The 6,094-nt window shown below is 29.5% G+C and overlaps 1 pseudogene; it reads right to left on the reverse strand.

Annotated features, from left to right (window-relative positions):
- Window positions 1–2,012: 2,012 nt before the first annotated feature.
- On the reverse strand, window positions 2,013–3,838 carry LOC110736075 (annotated as a pseudogene).
- Window positions 3,839–6,094: the final 2,256 nt, after the last annotated feature.

Here is a 6,094-nt window from a genome sequence, read left to right on the forward strand (position 1 = left end):
GAGAGGTGGCGGCAAGGGCAGCCTTCCGGCAGTTGGATGGAGGTGGCGGTTGTGGTGATTGGTGGTGGTGCAAGAAAGAAAAGAAAAGAAAAAAGATAAAAGAGAAGAATTGGATTTGCGTTGGAAAGAATAGGCAGAACTTGTAGAGGCTGTGACTCCTTCAATATAACTCCGAATTGGGTGATTCTTGAGTCTAACCTCAATTACATCTTGAGAGAAACAATTTTTCGTGAAATAGAAAAATCCCAAAACTGACCAGAAGTGCCCGAAAATTGGCTCCAAATATATACGGGCTGATTTTCTTTTAGAAAAGAGGAAGAGAAGAGTAAGAGAGAAGAAGAGAATTGGTGTGAAGAATGTGAGAGGTATGAGGGGGTATTTATAGGCTAGCTCATGCAAGAATTATGGTAAGAGAATGTAGGAAGAATTATGGTAAAAAGAATTAAGGAATTACTTGGAGAAGAGAATGAAATAAATATGGAAAGTTTTGATATTAAGGTGATTAAGAATAATAGAATTAAGGAAAGTGTGTTATCATGAAAAATAATATGGCAAAAGAGATTACTTGGGGAATAATCAAGGAAGATATAAGGTAGGAAAATAAGATGATAAAATATTTAGGAGATGGAGAAATAAAATTAAGGAAAATAAGACTTTTTAAGGAGATAATTAAAAATACAATTTTCCAAAATAAATCACCCAAAATTTGACCATGAGGGCCGAAAATATTGAGCTTCCATAGTTCAAATTTACGAATCCTATTAGTATATTTTTAGGGAGTTATTTTGCTAGATTTAAGGAATTAAAAATAATTATATAAATAATATTTATTGTATAAAATAATTAATTAATAAAATACCAATTATTCACTATATAAATCAACCTAGAAAATCAGATTTTTCACACTAGGAAAATCCAAAAATCTTAGTCAATAATTAGGAATTTTGGACCTTATTAATTAAATAATAAAATATTGTTTTTGCTTTAATTAAAATATTCGAAATATATAAATAAACCGGTTTTAAAATAATTTAAATGGATAATAAATCTTATCCAAAATCTAAAAATAATAATTAGGTTTCAAAGTACTTTTGGCACCAAAATTCAAATATCATTTTGGCTCCAAAATTTAAATAGTAATTTAAATTACTAAAATACCCTTTTTAGGAACTAAAAATTAATTAATTAATTTAGAAAATACGTATCAAAATACGGGGTATTACATATATTGTGGCATACTTCTTAGTGTCTTCCACCTTTTCTTTTCAAAACTCCAAAAAATCTCTCAATACAACTTCGAAGAGACGAGTGCCAGCGATTAAAAGTTTCACGATCATTTTTTGGAGGCTCGTATTCAAATTGTGACTTATGATATCTTGTCTTCGGATATGGGTAAAAGATAACCTTTTCGATCTGGATACCCTTTGTCAGCCAAATAGTACATACTTATCACAATATAAAGATAAATAATATTAACATAAACCACCTAATTAATTACCTAAAGATAATATATAATATAATTTAAAAGAATTTATACACACCTTCAGGCAGTTTAGGAAACTTAAAAGCTGGAGATTCAATTGCATGAAGAAATACACGAGTATCATGCGCGGAACCTTCCTAACCCGCGCACCGATACAAACGTAAAACACATATCAAAATCACAGGCAGCTAATACATTAAATGTAGGAATTCCTTTTCTTCCTCAATAAGACATTTGTAGGGCCTCTGGTATACATGCCTCTATATGTGTACCATCAATACATCCAATACAATCCTGAAATACAATCAATATTAGTCTTCATATAAAACTTTACATAATGACAACACTACAAAAAAAAAAATTACCTTGAAGTAAGGCATATATCTTACATCTGTTGTTATTTTTGCTAGCACACGTGTAAAAGTTGGATCATACGGTCTTATAATATCATATGCAAGCCCCTTGATTTTTCGACAAGAAATTGAATTGAGGACATCATGAATTGCCTTACTTATAGTTTCACCGGAACGTTGAAAACGCTCACTAAGAACTCTATTTGAGGCACCTTGAGCAATTGCATATAAGAAAATACCCACTTTCTCGCGAATAGACATATTACAATTAGATTTTAGTCCATATTTCGATGATAGATCATTACATAATCTTAAAAATAATCGTGGCTCCATTCTAAATGCATTGACACATCTAATAGGATTGCCAATCAACATTTCTTTTACCCACATCTCTCCTGTTAGAATTGAAGTCATGCATGGTTCTTTATACATGTATTTATAAAAATATGTAGACATCAAATATATTGTAAATGCAACTGCAATCCAAAGTTTGCGCATTCTTTCCTCATCAATATCCATATTAATAACAAACCTGTCAATTATAAAAATAAGTCATGAGTAAAACTATCATAAAAAATACTGAAAAAACTTCTCTAGGAAAAACACACATAACACAAATAATCCAAATATTTCACAAAGAACAAATCTACATTTTTATTTTACCACTAGAGCAAACAAAACATTGATTCCTAACTACTCCTAGTTATTACCCTTAATATATAGATATTCTAACCACTTAGCTCTGCTATCATCATCCTCCATACTAAAAAAAACTCTCTTTTAGTTGCATCTCCAATGACAGTAGTAACAAAGCACCAAAACTCACTATGTTTCTCTAAATACTCATGGTCCACCATACGACTAATGGTATTCATTGCTGTAGAAATCGTGGACACATTTGATGTACTACTTTGACTAATTTGTTTAACACATTCTGTCATTTCAATAATTCCCTTAGATAACATTGTAGATCCCGCTGATTGTCTTCTTGTACGTTTCACTTGACCACTATTAGACTTTAATGGAGGCTGCTTTTGAATCTTACTAGAAGAATGAGTGTCATTGTTTGCAGCTTCACGAGTCATTTGTGATGACCTACTTCCCAAACTACCTAAGTTTGCATCATTACGTGCTTTCTTTATAAAATGTTGAAAAAAAATTCCCTTCATCATTAAGTAAATCTTGAGCATATTGGTCGCTTGGAAAATAGGTATCGCCACCATTATTTTCAAAGTTCCCTTCCTCTAAATTTTCATTTTGTATGGTAAGATCTTCAATGGGGTCTATTGAGGGCACATAAACATTCTCTCCTGTTGCATAAGAATCTCCAAATAATTGTTCCCACTTTTTTTCAAGCTCCAAGTTTACACCCCTTAGTCGAAACTTTTGAAATTCTGAATTTTCTTACATTAAATTATTATAAAAATTAAAATGTTATTAAAAATAATTTCATACTATAATTGTTAATATAAAGACTATATAATAAATTAAATTGTGAATTATACACACCTTGATTTTTCTTTGCCACCATTCATTAGTAGCGTCAATTTTTCCCGACTGTGGATCCCATCCTTTACCCGTCTCCGATTGTTTTAAGTTTTCCCAATTACACCAATCTTTTCCCATTGTATCATATTTGTTCTTGCAAGTATTTGGATTACTTAATTACCTAAAAAATTGTGCCTTCCCATTATCCTTTATAAATGCAAGACAAACTTCACATAGGATGATTGAATCCTTGTCACTCCACCAAAAAAATTGTGCCTTCCCATTATCCTTTGTTATTCTTTTGTTACTCGATGAGGCCATCTAACCACTAAACACATAAAATCATGAATAATTCAACCAAGTATTAACATGGTTGTCAACCTCTCACACAATTAACAAAAAAAAAATATATAATTAAATCATTATGATAATTGGTAATTTGGTATCATCATGATAAGTGGTATCACATGAAAATAAATCTAAAATTCAATATATTCGATATTCCTATACAATTTCAACTACAATAATAATGATTAATGTACCTAACTCTACAATGTAAACAATGCAAGCTGCTGATTAATGACTAATGTACCTAACCCTACAAGAGTAACAACTTCTTTTGGCAACTTGTATTTCTGTATAATTTCAACTTCAATACTATTTGTTGGTGCCTAGATATCTTACAGAGAGTATGATCCTATCCTTTTCTTTCTTCCATTATAATTTTTCCCTTCATTTTTTTACATGAATGTATCAATCAAGATCAATTTCATTCCATTAATAGGTCCCATATAATATTACCATAAACTTTCATCAAAAACACAATTTCAACAGTCATTATTAACCAAAATCGACAAACAACCCATCAAACAAATAACCACAAATTCAACAATATAACATAGATAAGCGATTCAAAGAACAAGAAAAGGATCACAAACAGTAGCTAAATAAATTCGTTGAATTTCACCATAAGCGGAGAGAATTTGACAGAGTTTCAATCTAATAATTCATTTATGCATGATAATCTAATAATATTATCACATATGTTTCTCAAATATATATATATATATATATATATATATATATATATATCACTAAAATTAAATCGGTCGAGAATAAATTCTATCAAATTGCACCAAAGGTTATAATTTATCATCTTGTGTAATTTTCACAAAAGATGAGTTAAATTTATATATATATATTTCAATAAAAAAAATTTCATAAAAAAAAATCAATGAAAAAAGGAGAGGGATAAAATTTAAGGAGAATACTTACTTGAACAATGATGATCAGTAATCCAATATTGATGATGGAGGAATTTGAAAGAAGATGAAAACTTGAAAAGTTGTTGGACTTGATGACAATAGTAGTCAGAATATTATAGCTTGCAATGCTACTTTTTTGGAGGAAACGCTTGTTTCTCTAACGTTTGAGAAAATCTCTCTAACCACTACCCACTACTTACAACGCTACCCGCTAATTTTACCTAATAGTGTTTTGACCTAGTCAAAACACTACCCGCTACTTAAAAAGTTACCACCAAACAAGCTCTTAATAGAAAATACGAATTCATTTGAACAATAGATGTCTTTCACATCCAACTATAACACTAAATAATGAATTTTTTCAATTTGAAATGGCAGTTCCAAAAAAACGTACTTCGATTTACAAACAGCGTATTCGTAAAAATATTTGGAAAAAAGGGGGGTATTGGGCGGCATTAAGAGCCTTTTCGTTAGCAAAATCTCTTTCTACCGGGAATTCGAAAAGTTTTCTTGTACGAGAAATAAGTAATCAAACCTTGGAATAATCGAAATCGACCTGACTAAAGAAAATGGTATAACAAATTCGAAGTAATTCCATTTTTCGTTTAGAATCAAAAAATCGAAAATAAAGTATTTAGGGAGTTTTGTATTTATTAATTACTATTTTTTTGAACTAGAAAATTTTGTAACTTTTTCTTATGATATGGAGAATAAGAAATCTTATGACAACACTAGCAGAGGTTTTTGTTGAAAAACTATCGATATATAATCTATATATCGAAGATTCCATCAACTTCTTTTTTTAGTTTATTATTTAAAAGATAAAAGATGGGGATTTTTTTCCCATCAACCTCTTTTTTTTTTACAAAAAAATGAAAAGTTTTCTCGACTTATAGAATTTGTAGATTTTATAAAAAAAAGGGCAAATAAAAAACGGTTAAAAGTTAACTTACAGAAGCATTATTTCTCAAAATTGCTTTATTATATATTTGTTTGGTTTAAATCAATCAAAAAATATTTTCGTTTTTTTAGACGCAAATTGTTTTTAATACGTTTCCATAGGGATCAAAACTTTTTTATATGAAATATTCAGTTCAATACTTAAGAAGAAAAATTCTACTCATTAATTGCTTTTTTGGATAAAAAACTATCCATTTACAGAAAAGAAAGTCCCTCGATCTCGTGTTGAAATTGAGAGCTAAAATATTCGATTTTTTATGTATTGAAAGGGTTTATGTATTTGTTATTTTTGAAATCCGCTAAAAAATTTAATTTATCTCATTACTAACTGAAAAGAAAATGAGAAAGAACTTTGTTGAAGTCTATCCTAGAATGAAAGGAAGAATTTTCTAGTTAGAGAGGTTTCAGTTCATGAAAACATAAACTAAATGAGAGTTCATTAACGGATGAAAGCAGTCTTATGAAAAAAAATTCACGACAAATAACAAAAACCTTAAGTAATATATAATTATTACTATGAATGTGAACCATTTCAATTCGTTAAT

The sequence above is a fragment of the Chenopodium quinoa genome, unplaced genomic scaffold (genome assembly GCF_001683475.1).
Source record: "Chenopodium quinoa cultivar QQ74 unplaced genomic scaffold, ASM168347v1, whole genome shotgun sequence".
Classification (NCBI taxonomy): Eukaryota; Viridiplantae; Streptophyta; class Magnoliopsida; order Caryophyllales; family Amaranthaceae; genus Chenopodium; species Chenopodium quinoa.